Source organism: Rhinolophus sinicus, chromosome 14 (assembly GCF_057876585.1).
Source record: "Rhinolophus sinicus isolate RSI-liver-muscle chromosome 14, RSI-T2T, whole genome shotgun sequence".
Classification (NCBI taxonomy): domain Eukaryota; kingdom Metazoa; phylum Chordata; class Mammalia; order Chiroptera; family Rhinolophidae; genus Rhinolophus; species Rhinolophus sinicus.
Window position 1 is genome coordinate 107,538,540 of NC_142514.1, and position 15,905 is coordinate 107,554,444.

The following is a 15,905-nucleotide window of genomic DNA, read 5'->3' on the forward strand; positions in this document are numbered from 1 at the left end:
TGGGTCTGTGTTTCCATTCTTCAGTCTCACGATATCCCGGCCCACACCCAGAAACTGCTGGCAGATCCAACATCATCTACATCATTTGGGGACTCACAGGAAAATATTCCTCCATCACTTTCAGTGGCTGGGGAGGCACTTCTTCTCTTCCCTTGTTGTGTGAATTTGTGCCAGTGAAAAGGTGAGTGGGGGAAGGGTCTCCAAATAGTCAGCCCCCACCCCTGCCCTGGGCTCTCCTTATGTGATCCACACTTCCTCCTCATCTACATTGGCAGGACACTGTCTTGTCAGGTGACACAGATGGGCATCACCCCTCAGTGGGAGCACCAATCCTAACCTCTATTCCAATGGTGAGTTACGCTCTCCTTAAATGAAGGGCTCTAGAAAGTACCGTGTTTCCCCAAAAATAAGCCCCAGTTAAGATCGTCAGCCAGACGAATGTGTTCAGTATGCTATGACGATGTTCTAGAAGATGACATGACTGTTTTTGAATAAATGTAGATTGTTGTACATGAAAAAATAAGACATCCCCTAAAAATATACCCTAATGCATCTTTTGGAGCAAAAATTAATATAAAACTTGGTCTTATTTTCGGGGAAACATGGTATGCTGGTACCAAGTCAGAGGGCAGGTGAGGAGACTTTACCTGGCTAATTTTCCCTTTGCATTGTGCAGGTGAAAATAAGGCATCACCCTTTGAGGTTTACTTAGCTGTACCCTCATTCCCCCAGCCCTCTCTTCTGGAAGGCTTCACCATCCAGAGTCCCTCCTCTCCTCTCCGGGGACATTCCACATGTAAGGGGTGACCCAGTCCTGAATCCTTTCTTGTGGGAGCCTCTTATATCAGCTGGATGTAAGTAAAGTCATTCACCATCTGGGCTTCTGCCAGCTTTGGGGGATTGAGAGGTGGCAGGACCAGCTATTGTCTTCTGGGTATAGGGAGAGAGATGGCTGTTTCAAATGCACTTAGGTCTCCCCAAAGCTGTCTATAACCAGCTTCCTCCTAATTGTGTCAGGTGCAAACATACTTCACTATCACAAGAATTCATCTTCTTTTGAAACCTATATATTCATTTTAGTTATAAGACTTGTACTCTATTCCTAGTGAAGCAATAATCCTGGCCTTTTCATGATAAACAATCCTGTCTCTCCTTCCTGGGCCAATTCATTACAAAGGGCTCCCTAACGCCTCTGGCTGAGCTATCTAGGACAAAGAAGCCACGCTGCTAAATGTCACTCATCGTTGTGATTTGGAATGGGGTAGGGGCCATTTCAGCTCATTCTGGAGCACATGCAAAGGAATCTCCAACATCCTTCTGTCCACCTGTGAGCACAGGCACCCAACCCACCCTTCTGGAGTCCTGCTGTTCCAATGCCAGCCATGGAAGCACAAACATCTGCACAAGGGAGCCCAGAAAAGCAGCCTTCCCAAGGAGAAGGGGGCGGTGAGAAGTAATGGTAGCTTTCAAGACCTCAGGAGCACCTCCGATGCCAGGTCACAAGGGTTTCCTGACTAGAAAACCCAAGCTGAGCACCAGGCAGAGCCCAGTGTAAATTTGGGGACTTCAAGGGTCTCAAGTTGCTGTTTTTCCATCCTAACCAACTTCCGCATCTTCATCTAGGGTTTAAGTTTTGAGACATTGAGGTTTCCAAAGTTATATTCCAGATTATTTCCCTGCTCTGGAGAACCTGGATGGTAAAACAAACAAACAAGAAAACAACTTTCTCAGGGCAGCCGGGTGGCTCAGTTTGTTAGAGCACGAGCTCTGAACAACAGGGTTGCGGTTCGATTCCCGCACGGGCCACTGAGCTGCTCCCTCTGCAACTAGATTGAAGACAATGAGCTGCCACTGAGCTTCCTGAGGGGTGGCCGGATGGCTCAGCTGGTTAGAGTGCTAGCTCTCAACAAGGCTGGTGAAAACGGCGACTAGACTTGGAGCTGAGCTACGCCCTCCACAGCTAGACTGAAGGACGACTTGGAGCTGATGGGCTGTCGTGCGGGAGACCCTGCTCGCTGCGCCATTTGTCATGCGGGGCGGCCTGCGGGGTCTCTGCTCCCGCTCCCCATACAAGAACGCAGGATATGGTGAGGCCAAAAAGGAACACCCACGGAGCCATAGGTAGGGGAGTCATACCACTATATTCTCTCTGGCAGCACTACACTCTCACTGGAGGCTGGATCCACACTGTCCGCAAACCGCCATCCACGCTTGCCAGCCCAGCCGCCATCTTCTTGCTAGCCCCCTTTTTTTTTTTCTCTTTCTGCTAGCGTACCCACAGCAGTTATATTAGTGGCTAATGGCTCACTGGTTACAGCTGATGGCCAACTAGCCACAGCTGATGGCCATCCAATCACAGTTGATGGCCATTTACTACCTGAGCCAGCACCTGTCTATGTGAGGCCGAGAGCCTGGAAACGACTTTCTGGGGCTCTGCCCCACATGGGCCCTGGAAGAAACACACTGTTTCCCAATATTCCCCAATAAAATTTATGAAAAAGAAAAACAACTTTCTCTACTGGAGAATTATCTTTATAAATTACACATATTCTAGTGTCCAGTATCTTAAGAGAAATTCTCCCACTACTACACATACTCTTAAAAACCCCATTTTCTCCTTTTATTTCTTGGTCACGCTTCTAGAAATAACCCTACACTTACTTCACTTCTCACTCACCTCCCCCACTAAAACCTGGTCTGCATGCCCACAACTCACACAGGTGCTGCTGAAGCGATCAGTGACTTCCTTGTCACGATAGCCAATGTCCTTCATGATATCGGCCCCTCCTGCTTTTCCTTGGGGGCTCCGGCTGCTTTTTATCATAGGGTGATCATAGAATATTTGTCTAATCCAGAACAGTTTTAAGAGTGAAAGGGGGCAGAATAAATTGCCATGTGAGGTCCATCAGGCATAAAACAGAACAAATTGTAGGCACACGATTGATCACAGTTGTCATCAGTCTCCTTTACTGGTTTCTCCCTCTCTACTTATCCTTAAAGGCCAACGTCTGTCAGGGCTCTGTCCTCACGTCCTCCTCTTTTCATTCTACACCATCTAATGGGCGATCTCCCCCATTATCAAGTCTTCAACTATCATCTAAATGCTAATGATTTTCAAATTTTAACTCCAAGAACAGTAGCCAGCCTTGAAAATGGCACCAATGATCCTTGAAGTCTAGTATTCATACGCTGGTGTCATCCCCTCCATCGGTGTATCAGAGTCAGTCTGTGTGACCAATAGAGTAGGGTGGAAGTTATGGTGTGACTTCTGAGGATAGATCAATAAAAGGCATTGCCATTTCTGTCCTACTTTCTTGGATCACTTGCTCTGGGGGAAGCCAGCTGCTATGTCATGAAGACACTTGAACAAACCCTATGCATAGATCTACTTGGTAATAATTTAAGGCCTCTTGCCAGTAGCACCACTTGACAGCTGTGTGTACCATCTCAGAAGCAGATTCTCCAGCTCTAGTTGGACATTCGGGTGATGACAGCCCTGACCAGCGTTTTGACTGTGACTTCATGAGAAATCCCCAAGCTAAGGCACGCCTCAATTTCTCTTTCACAGAAAGTGAAATAATCAACATTTATTGTTTAAGCCACTAAGCTCTGAGGGCAATTTATCATAAGCAATCAATAAATAACTTTGTTCTTTCTCTTAATCTTTATATCCAGATATCTAAATGTCTCAGCTTGTACTTGAAAAGCCCCAAAATAACAGAAATTCTACTCTTCTGAAATTCCACACATTTTCCCCTCCACCACCCTCTTCCCAAATTGGCTTCCCCACTTGCTCCCCATGTCACCACATGTTGGCAGCATCCCCTCAGTTACTGAAGCCAGAAACCCAATCGTCATCCTTGTCTCCTCCCTTTCCCTGCACATCCTGTCCATCATCCGTTTCTGACAATTGATTCTCCCTCCTAAATAAATGTCTCTTAACTCCATCCACCTCTGGCCATCTACTTCAATTCAGACCGTCATCATCTCCCTTCTGAGTTACTACAACAGCCTCCTTAGCTGGTCTCCTTGCTTCTGTTTTTACCTCCTTCATACCAAGATCTTTTTATAATAAATCAACCATCACATACCCCCTACTTAAAACCCTTCAGTGGCATCACAGTGCCTTTAGATAAAACCCAGCCCCTATCAGAGATCACAAGAACCCCATGAAATGTCCTCAAACTGACCCCAGACTCCTGCTGTGCCATTTCCCCATCTGGGCATGCTTTGCTCCCTTTTGTCTATTAATAATTTTTTTATTGAGGTATAATTGACATATATTAATTTCAGGTGTAGAACATAATTTGATATTTGTATATATTGTTGGCTTAATAATTAACATCACTCTCTTTTGCTCTCAAAAGTGAGGCTGGGGTCAGTTTGAGGACATTTCATAGGGTTCTTGTGAGCTCTGACAGGGGCTGGGTTTTATTCCAAAGGCACTGTGATTCCATCGAAGGGTTTTAAGTAAGGGGTGTGTGATGGGTGATTTATTATAAAAAGGAGATTCTACACATCCTCCTCCTGGAACCAATACCCTTTCTTCCAGACCCATAGCTGTCACCAGACTGACTCTTACTCAGACATTAGTCTAAAAGTCACTTCATCTAGGAAGCCTTCCATGAACAAATCTGACCATTCCGGGTCCTGATTTTGGTTGGGTTCCCCTGGGAAGCTGACCCTGACACAGATTAGCATTCAAGAGGTTTAGGGAGTGCTCCTGCAATGTGGAAGGGAAGGATACGGCATTGGGCAGAGAGAGAAGTTGTGCTGTGATGCAGCCCCAAAAAGGCCTCAGCTGATTTCATGTGGGTTCTGAGACTCAAATGACCCTCCACTTTGGGGCAAGAAGGTTGGACCTTCACACACACATACGCGTCCATTAGTCATTGGATGGGGCTGCCCAGGGAAGCGGCATGATCTTGGGTCAGATGGCTCTCTTCCAAGGGGGAAATCTCCACCTCCAGCCGGACAGCTGAAGATGCTCTCTCTGCCACAGTACTCCCAGTACCTGGGGGACTAAGTCCTTTGTCATGACAGAGGCTCTCCACAGTGCATCACAGAGAGCTCCACAGAAACCTCTGTTATTTACTCCCACAGACCCTGTACCCACTCACACTGCACTGTAATTGCATTCCTTGAGCACAAATCCACACCTTTTTCATCTCTCTAGCCAGGACCGGGAGAGATGTAGTAAGTGCTGAATAAAAGTCTATTGAATGAATTTGAAGAACCAGGGGTGAACTTCAGGGCCTTCCAGGGAGCAACACTTGTTCAGGGCTCCCTGGAGTCCCCCCTTCTCTGAGCTGCATTAGCTCCTGCCTGAGCCACCACCATGTGACATTCCCAAGAGTGGGTCTGTTCCCAGAACAGATGGTTGAGCCAGCCCTGAGCCCTGGAGGAACAAGGCCAGCACTCCACACCTGCTGGGTCACCTATCTACTGCTGGAAATGCAGAGCCAGAATTAACAAGTCTGATGCAGCTACATGACCCAGAGGAATTTTTTTTCCTCCTTATTTTATTGTCACTTATTAAATTTTAAACAGCCCTCGAAGACTCTAGCCTAACACAGAAATCAAATACAACAAAACAATGTGCTTGTTTCCTATTAATATGGTAGTGGTAAAGCAGACAGTTCTGCTGCAGCAAAGCTGTGAATTATAGGGAAAAGAATCAACCATCTTTTTCTCTGGGCAGACCCAGAGCTATACTCACTGGGCCTGACGTTCCACACAGAAGTCAAGACCCCAGCTCCTAGGAGCCCCAGCTGCCTGCACACAGACTCACCAGCAGGCTGCTGCTAGGACAAGCCCCGAAGCCCTGAGATAGCTAGCTTTTGGCTGCCTGGGGAAGCCCAAGGGATCAGGAGACTGTGCCTCAAAATAGGTCACTGCCAGCTATGTTCTCTGGCACTAGCTATGTGCCCTGCGGACTTGATAGTTAGGGAGTGTTCTTCAAGAATTTCCAGGGAAAGTGGACAGGGAGCTCCTAGAGAAGAGCCAGGTGTGGTTTCCATGGCTGTCCTGAGCTCATCTGTACTCCTGCCTCTACATTCTCTACCTGAGCTGGGCCTGCCACTGGACATGAGACATTCCCAATACCTTTTAGATTTAGGACATCTTGAGATCATATGAAAAACAAGTTATGGAAGTCAATGGTGAGTAAAGTGAGGCTTTAAGTTGGGTGGTCATATACCTTATCATCCAAATTAGGACACTCTTGAGAGCAAAAGAGAGTGCTGTAAATTATTAAGCCAACAATATATGCAAATATTGAATCATTATGTTCCACACCTGAAATTAATATATGTCAATTATACCTCAATAAAAAAAATTTATTAAACCAAGATAACATGAGTACATTGTAACTGTCTCCAGTTTTTTATTCTTCCTTCCCACTCCTGAGCTTTTAACCCACCCTGACCCTCTTTCCAATCGTCACCATGCCCTGAGTCTCACCCACGGGCAAGGGGCAAGGATGGAGGAGGCATCGGATGAAGTGCAGGTTGAGGCAGGCTCTGGCCCAGACAAGAGATGAGAATCAAACACGAAGGTGGTGCATGTTTCCTGAGAATTTTAAAGGGCATTTTTATTTGAAACCTAGTGTGACAAAAGTTTCTGTTTGGTGTGTTCCTTTTATGACCACCATAATGGCCAGCACAAAACAGAGTTTTGTGGAGAGGAAAGTTCTGAAAGGGGAGGTGGGAGGGAAACCCCAGTCAAATCCTGTCGTGCGGGAGACCCTGCTCGCTGCGCCATTTGTCATGCGGGAGACCCTGCTCGCTGCGCCATTTGTCGTGTGGGACGGCCTGTGGGGTCTCTGCTCCCGCTCCCCACACAAGAACGCAGGACATGGTGAGGCCAAAAAGGAACACCCACGGAGCCATAGGTAGGGGAGTCATACCACTGTATTCTCTCTGGCGGCACTATACTCTCAATGGAGGCTGGATTCACACTGTCCGCAAACCGCCATCCACACTTGCCAGCCCAGCCACCATCTTCTTGCTAGCCCCCATTCTTTCTCTCTTCCTTCTCCTCTTCTCTTTGCTAGCACAGCCACAGCAGTTATATTAGTGGCCAATGGCTCACTGGTTACAGCTGACGGCCAACTAGCCACAGCTGATGGCCATGCAATCACAGTTGGCCATTTACTACCTGAGCCAACACCTTTCTATGTGAGGCCGAGAGCCTGGAAACTACTTTTTGGGGCTCTGCCCCCACAAATCCCCTCCCATCGGGTGGGACAGCAGCTCTTCCCTCTAAGCTTCTATTTGCTGACCATCCTGGGTCAAAGGAGGTTTGGACCAGAGGCCACTGATCCATCACCAACTGGAGGCCTAAGCAATCAGAGGTTATCCTAGGGGAGAGTGGGTGCTGAGCCCCGGGCACTGAGGTATTGTGTGTGTGCGTGTGTGTGTGCTGGTGTGTGTGTGCTTGCTTATACCTATGCTGAAATGGCACAGTGTTTTCACACAGCCTGATGGGAGCAGAATTTTCTCCCTTTTCCCGTGCTTGCAGAGACAGGGAAAAGCAAAAACACTAACAGGACAAATCCCTTCTCTCCCTAGCAGAGCCTCAGAGGAGATCTTCCTGAAACTCTACCTTCTGCCACCTAGTGAATAGACTGTGCAGAGTGCCCCAAGGCTGAGAAGATGACCCAGATTTCTCCATAAGCAACATCTGGGCACAACAGGCTGATCAGGAAATTGTCTCAGTGGCGTTGGACAAAGTAGCTATTTGAAAGGTGGGTGGATAGATGATAGAATTCATGAAGTTTACGCCAGGACCTCACCTCCTGCAGACAACTATTTGGGTGTGGGTGTCTCCCACAATTTCCAAGTAAAGCTGCAGAGGTTGTCCACCTTGAGTACCCATCCAGATGCCTGGGTTTCAGGACTGGCAGCTTTATTGGCTACTAATCAAAGAGAAAACATCAGGTGATGCAGGCAGAAGCACTGGTCTGCCATCCCTTCAAGGAAATTGAACTGATCGTTAATATGACTCACTATTGACCAGAAAGACTGAGGAGCTAGCCAGACCAGGGTGGTCACAGAACTGCAACCCAGTCAGCAAATGTTATTCCCCCAAAGCTCTGATGATTCATTTCTCCCAAGAGCAAGCCCAAAAGGCTAACTGTCTATGTCAGAAAGTGGAACACTCCATGCAGAAGAGCAAAGAAGGACAAAAGGAAATGCTCCAGGGGTAGAAGCCACCTCAAGCCATGAATCTAAGTGCAGATGAGCCCTGATGACCCTAGTTGAGAAAATTGCCACCAAATTCCACCTCATCACTAAGAACCCAAAGGATTTTTTGCCACCAACCTGCAGCAGTGGCAAAGAGTGGGGGGAGGCCAAGTGGCATGCATACACTCAGCTTAAATGTGGGTGAGCAAATGAGAGGGTTTACAGAGGTGTGGAGGGCAGCTGAGGGGACCAGGGAGGCTTTACGAGTTGTGGCACCAAGGCAGCGAGACTACTTGCGTCCACAGTTCACAAACTAGCCAAGTCCTGAAAGCCATTCCCATGGAGAAGCTCTAAATACTGTTCTGAGCAAGGCAGCCCTTCAGGATCAGTGCATGGCCCCAGGCTGGGAAGAGACGGGATGGGGTGTGTGTCCACTGGGGTGTATGTGCTGGAACAACTGCTTGAAATACAACTTTACAGCTTTGTCTCCTCCTGTAGCTCTGCTAAGCTTTAAAATTCTACTACTTCCCTTTCAGAATTTCTGTGGTGCTTACTCATTGAGTCCATAGAGTTCTAGAGGGAAGGAAGCCTCCCAATCCCACTTCTCATAGCTTTTCCCATTAATATCTCACCTCCAGTCCTGCCTACACAGCCAAACCTGAGAAATTGGACCTCCTGCCATTTCCTGTCAGACCACATTCTGACACCAAGGCTTGCCAGCTGTAATGAAATGGCAGGTGGCATTCTCAGGGGCTTTAAACGCAAGAGCCCCAAAGCCCCCACATACAGGAAATTTGTTAATTTCACAACGCACCTGATGGCTTTTACCCTGCTTTCCCAAGCACACCTGAACATAGAGCCCAGCAAGGGCTACAAGGATCAAGCCAGCAAAACACAGTGGTTGAGAAAATAACCACTATTATTTTTACAATATAGGATAATTGTCCAAAACACCTCTGCTTTTCCTTCAGCGGTTTTCCCCAAGTTGGCTCATAATTTACTAAGTACCCACCTTGTGAGTACAAAGGGAGTGAAATGATGAAAATACTCATCAGCCTGCTCTCCAGTTGTTTCTAGGAGACAACCAGGCATGAATGCAAATGATAATAAAGGGAAGGGGCCAATGAAAGCCAAAATCGAAGAGCCACAGGAGGTTAGAGGAGGGACAGATGCATGGTTGGTTCATCAGGAACGCTTCAAGAAGGGGGCCCCAAATGACAAACCAAGTGTACCATCCCTCAGCAGTGAGAGGGAAGAGACACTGTGACAGAGTGAAGGGAACGGGTCACTTGACAGCATCAAAACCTGAGACCAAACCCTGGTCATATCACTCACCAGCTGAGCAATGTTGGCCAAGTCATTTAACCTCTTTGTGCCTTTTCTTCATCTCTATAGTGAGAACAATTCCAGCCTCACAAGGTGGCTACAAGGATCAAATCAGCTAACATTTGTAAAGAGCCCTGTCAAACACACAGAAGCACTCCACGAATCTAATTTATTAATTCCAAACATTGCACTAAGTCATCTCAGCATTAAGCCCACATGGTCCTTCCTCTGAGCTGGTCCCAGGATGAGAAGATAGAGAGGGGAAAGGGGAGCAGAGTTCACAGCAGATATTCTAGGCCAGGAATTGTTCCCCAGTGGAAAACAATAAATCGCTTTCACTTGTTGTTACCCCGGAATGCTTCCCCCTGGAGCAGATATTACAGAGTTTAAAAGCAAACTGAAGTCAACATCCAGAACTGAAAAGGCATATGAATGTACACACACACACACACACACACACACACACACACACACACGCACACTCACACATCCACACACTTCCTCGTCTTTGTAAGAAAGGTTGCCATGGAGATGAAACAGAAACAGCAAAGACACAGAGGAGCCACTGAAATGGCTATAATTAATTTAAAGCATTAGAAACAATTAAAATTGTATTAAAGCAAGTTCATTTGAAAAAGCCATAAATCAGGTGAGCAGATCACATCAAGCATGAACAAAATAAAGCATTACTTTGGGGTGTTGGAACAGGCAACTTCAAAGGAGAGAAATAAATTATTGCACCATATTCAAGACCAGTGAAATATGTAACCTAATTTATCTAATGTTTCTGAAAACAAGACAGTTCTCCAATAATTGTATTTCCTCTAGTACCTTAATGCCAGGTTAAAAAACAAAATGAGGAGAAAAAATTATTCCTTATCAAGTAAATGGAACCATGCTTCTTTGTCAGTCACAGTGGCCACAGATCTCTCCCAACAGAAAAGGGGAGCGAGGGACCAGCATCACGGATGGCCCTCTCCACACCAGCCGCTCTCCAGGCACTTTGTGTCCCTTGCCTTTTTTTACTACTCCCACAGGCTCCACAAGGAAGGCAAGTGTGGCCTGTCCTACCAGCAGAAAGATTTATACTTACCTAAGGTCTCACAGCTCTTTGGTAGCTAAATAAGCGATTGAACTCAGAGATGCCCAGATTCCAAAGCCCACGCTCTTGCCATCATGTCACATTACTTCTCATGGAAGAAACCAAGATGGCACATGGGACAATGGGCAACCAGGTAGCATCTGGGGGCACCTGCTATGTGCCAGGCTCTGTGGCACACATTTTACAAATATCATCTCATTTGATCTTCACAAGGATCCTCCACTTCACAGAGAAGGAATCTACAGCACTCATAAAATTCAATTTGACACAAGCAGTAATGAGCAAAGCCGATTCAACCCACAGCTGTCTAACTCTAGCACCTCAGCCCTTTGCCCTTGCTTCCCCTCCTCAACTCCTATAGCACTTATTGCTACCATGTGTGACAACCTGCCTTAGCTAGAATAGCATTTGGTAGCAGGAGGAGCTGGAGATCTCATTTTTCCATTGAGACAATTGGGGATGGCAGAGAAAACTTTCCAGAGGAGGCAAATTTCAAAGTGGAGCTGCACTTGGACAAGTGAGGTTTGAACAGTCAGAGTCCCTACTTGTTCCTGAGACAAGATGAGCCTAAAACTTACAGCTGGGCTTGGCGGGCCCCAGGACAAAGACAAAAAACAAAAGATGTTTGCATGAGGTGGCCTGATGCCCCCAAGGATAGATGGAGAAGCAGACCTACTTGCCCAGAAAAGACACGCCTGTGGCCAAGAGCATGGTACTGAGTGTCAAATCGAATGGTGAGGCAAGGACAGAAATGGAAGAAGCAGCCAGAAGGTCGATAGTAGGCAAGTCAGATATAGGACAGAACCAGGAACAGGGTAGAAAAGTAAAATGAAAGTCAAAGTTGCAATGGGAGTGTGTATGCTGGAGCCTGTCTATTCTTCGGGGTCTGATGTTTGTGTTCCAGAGGCAGGTAAATGGCTACACGTTGCTCATCAGAAGGGGTTGGGTGACCATTAGCCAGTACTCTGCAGTCCAGTCATACCTTTTGTTATGTTATTGATATATGCCATTCTGGTTATACACAGCCAGTTCCCTGAACCTCCCTCACCAGGGCTCCCATTACCTTGGTCACCCCACCCCTCCTCTGATACCCTCAGAGCTCTCCACACTCCAGGGTTGATACCTGCTCCAACACCCCAGCACTGGTGTGACTTGCCAGCCTGGGCCACTTTAGTGGGTAATATTGTTGCATATCACCCCTCGCACTATGATAAGGACTTACAAGAAAGACACATTGAATCCTGACCACAACCATGAGAAGGATGGTACTAATTTTACTAATACAGGCTTTGAGAGGTTAAGCAACAGCCCAAGAGAAGTGGTCATGAGTGCAAAGGGCTAAGAAGCTGGCATGAGCCAAGAGGGTCCCAGGAAAATGAATGGCTGGCATCTTCTCTCTCTCATGGCTCAAGGAAATGAGCTTGGATTTATTTCCTATGGGGAGAAATTCCATAGGTCACGGAGAAAATGCTAGACCAAATCTGCCTAAGAAGAGTCCATCTAACTAGGTGCTTAATTAGCCCATTCCCGGGTTGCATTAAATACAGATAGCCACGTTCAAGTGATAGATTTATTGATCAAATGCAAGATCAAATGAAGGATAGAAGTTTCAGTAGCACCTACAGCAGCCTCCTGCCTGTGATTCCAGAATGGAAGGGAGGGGGTAATGAATGGCCTCTACCCTCCCTGACAGGGAAGATAAAAGCCCTGGTTGGGCAACTTGGGTCTCCAGAAATATTTATTCTTCCACATAATTCATTAGTGCACACCAACATGGTACAAAAGCAATGTATATTTCAAGTTATGATTTCCCAGAGAATAATTTCCTTTGCTTTGATAAACTACAGCTAGAGGTCCAGACCACCCACTGCAGAACAGTCTGAGCTGGGACAAGTCGAAGCAGAAAAGAAGCAAGTTAGACTTCACCAGGTGGAAGGCAGCAGCAAGCAGGAGAAAGATGATGTGCATTCATTCATTCATTCAGCAAATATTTAATGAGCACCTACTGTGTGCCAGGTACTGCTCCAGGCACTGGGGATATAGAAGTGAATAAGGTATATTTATAATCTCTACCTTCATAGAGTTTCCCATCTAGTAGAGAAGGCTGACAATTTAAATATATAATATTAGGTCAGGCCATAAATAGGTAGAGCTAGTGCAAAGATTCTGAGGTCAGAATGTTCTTGGTATGTTTGACAAATAGCAAGAAAGCCAACATGGCCAGAACAAAGTCTGTAAGGAAAAGGATGGGCAGTAGAGTGTGTAAGGGCTGGAGCCGCAAAGCCATATAGGCCATAGAAAAGACTTTGGATTTCATCCTGGGTGCAATGGGGAGTTTAAAGCTGTTAGAGGTCTTTCAGTAAGACAGTGATATAAACTGTTTTATATTTTAAAAATTCTCTAGTTGCTGGATGGAAAATGGATCATAGTGTTATAGGGATCCAGTGTGTTCCCAGGATTGTGATCTCACACTCGCCGAAGCATGGGAACGCGGATTGGAGAGGCAAGGTTTAAGCAGCACAGCTTTACTGTGAGGCACAAGAGAACAGCTCTCCGAAGGGAGGGGGGACCCGAAAGTGGAATGTCCTACAAGCTAAGCTACGCTGGGGACTGTAGGTCCTTGAGTCTGTAATCTTTAAGTTGTTTACCGGACGCAGATTGGCCCCCTGTACCTGGGCTGTTGTCTTGGCTGACTCTGCAGTTTGATTTCCCACCCAGTTCCCTTCTCCACATTTTCCCGTCAGCTACTTTGAAACTGTTTTCTTTGGCCTTGATGTCCTCCACCGCGGTCCCGTCCCTGACTGCCCACGACTTTCCCATCTCAGTTTGAAACTGTTTTCCTGGGCCTTGAAGTCCTCTACCACGGTCCTGTCGCTGACTGCCTATGGCTTTCTTTTTCAATGGTAGGCTACAAATGCAGGGACATCAATTAGGGGGCCACTGCAGTATAAGTTATATTACTGAGGGCTTGTTTTGTCACATATTTTCATGTATTCACCCACATAATCCTTACAGCAACAAAAGACACCTTTATTATCTCCACCTCACAGTTGAGGAACCGAGGCATAGAAAGGCTAAGCAAATGACAGAGCCAGGTTGTGAACCCATGTCTCCATCTCTAACCTGCCATGCTACGCTACCTCTCTGCAGTAGTGTAGGAGAGAGATTGTGGTGGCTTGAACAATAATGGTGGCCAACAGAGGTGGTGAGAAATGGCTAGGACTCAGTTATATTTTGAAATAAGTGCTGACGAGATTAACCTCTTAATTAGATGGAGATATGGGAAAAAATACAGTGGGAAACGATTGCTCCGAGAAAGTGTTGATTTCAAAGTCCTAGTAAGAGCCAACCACAACCTTTAACTTAGTGGTTCATAAACCTGGAGACTCAACAGATATTATCACAAGCACCAATTCTAGAACCTCACTCTATAGGTACTGAAGGACATTCCAGAGGTGGGCCCAGGAACCTGCATTTTCAAACCACTTCCCAGATGATCCTGAGGCAGTTGGCCCCTGGGCTGGCATTGGAAGTCCCTGCACTTGGCCTTAAATCTTAACTCCTAGCATGTGATTGCTAAGAGTACCTGAGAGGGCCTCAACGCCCCGAGATGGAGGTGGTTTGACCCAGTTAATAAGGTGTGGCACTGGGGACAGAATCCAGATCTTTTTACTCCTGGGCCACAGCTGTGTCCACCACCCCAGGCTGACTCCTCCTAACAGCACCATGTTGCTTACCTGCATCACTCCTTGTGCAAGGACAGGCAAAGGACTCTGAATGGCCTCTATACTACACTTGGTGTTGGAAGATGTGGGTTTAGGCCCGGACTCTGCCATCTCCCAGCTGAGACGGCCTGGGAAAGCCACTTTACAGCTCTGTACTTCAATTTTCTCATTTGTAAAATCAGGACTCTATATCCTCATGCTATTGCTATTTGATTAAATGATATAATACATGTGAAACACTTAGCAAGACCTTAATGTTAGTTACTCTTTGCAGTTTTCTTACCATTCATCCAGATTTCCTGGCTTCTAATGCAATGTCATTCTCCTACAGCATTTCCATTAGGATTTTGACATCTTTGTGTCTCCAAGATCAAATGCAGATACTCCAGGAGGAAGAAGCAACTCTAAATGTTACAAATGACTGCCTTACGGCGTCTGGGGGCTGAGCAGCAGAAGAACCCAAGGAACCGGTAAGAAGTGGGGAGCAGCACTGAATGGCACTCACACCAGCCCCGCAGAAGTACAGAGAGGATCAATAACTGGGAAGGACAATAAATAGCCTCCTGGGGGGCGGCCAGGTAGCTCAGATGATTGGAACACTGTGCTCCTAGGACACGGAGGTCCTCAGTTTATTTCCCACATGAGCCAGTGAGCTACGCCCTCTACAGCTAGATTGAGAACTACAGCTCGACCTGGAGCTGCCGGGAGCTGCCATGAGCTGCCAGCATGAGATGCAGCCGGTGGCCAGCGACCAACTGGCTCAGCCGGGTAGAGTGCAATGCTCATAATACCAACATGGGCCAGGGAACTGCTTCCTCCACTACTAGACTGAGAACAATGGCTTGACTCAGAATTGGGAGGGGAAGGAGGGAAGGGGAAAAAAATAGCCTCCTGTGTTCTCAGGCATGGCTGAACCACAATAATCAGTTCTATCGGTGTAACAACTTGCACCTCACAAAATGCTTTCAGTAGATTGTTTCACTGGAGCCTCCACACAATGCTATCAATTAGCTGTTATTACTGTTCCCCCATTTGAGAAATGAAGATTGCAGCTCAGTTAAGTCATTTATCCAGATAACACACTAATAAGCAGTAGATCTGATTTTAGACTCACATTCTAACTCCTGTCTAGACCAAGGTTATCTATATCCAATAGAAATATAATGTGAGACATTTACATGATTTTATTTTCTAATAGCCACATTTTAAGAAGAAACATATATAATTCATTTATATTACATTTAACCCAATATATCCAAATTATCATTTTAACATGTAATCAATATAAAAATTTTAAATAGGACATTTTTCATTCTCTTTTTCATAAGGTCATTGAAATCCAATGTCTATTTTACATTTAGAGAACATTTCAATTTACTGGTCACATTTCAAGTAGTCACATGAGGCTAGTGACTGTCATTGAACAACTCTAGACTAGGGGTTAAGAAAAATCCTTCTAACTCATAGACACAGACAATAGTTTAGTGGTTACCAGAGGGTAAGGTGGGTGGGGGTGAGAGATAAGGGTACGGGGGATCAAATATATGGTGATGGAAGGAGAACTGA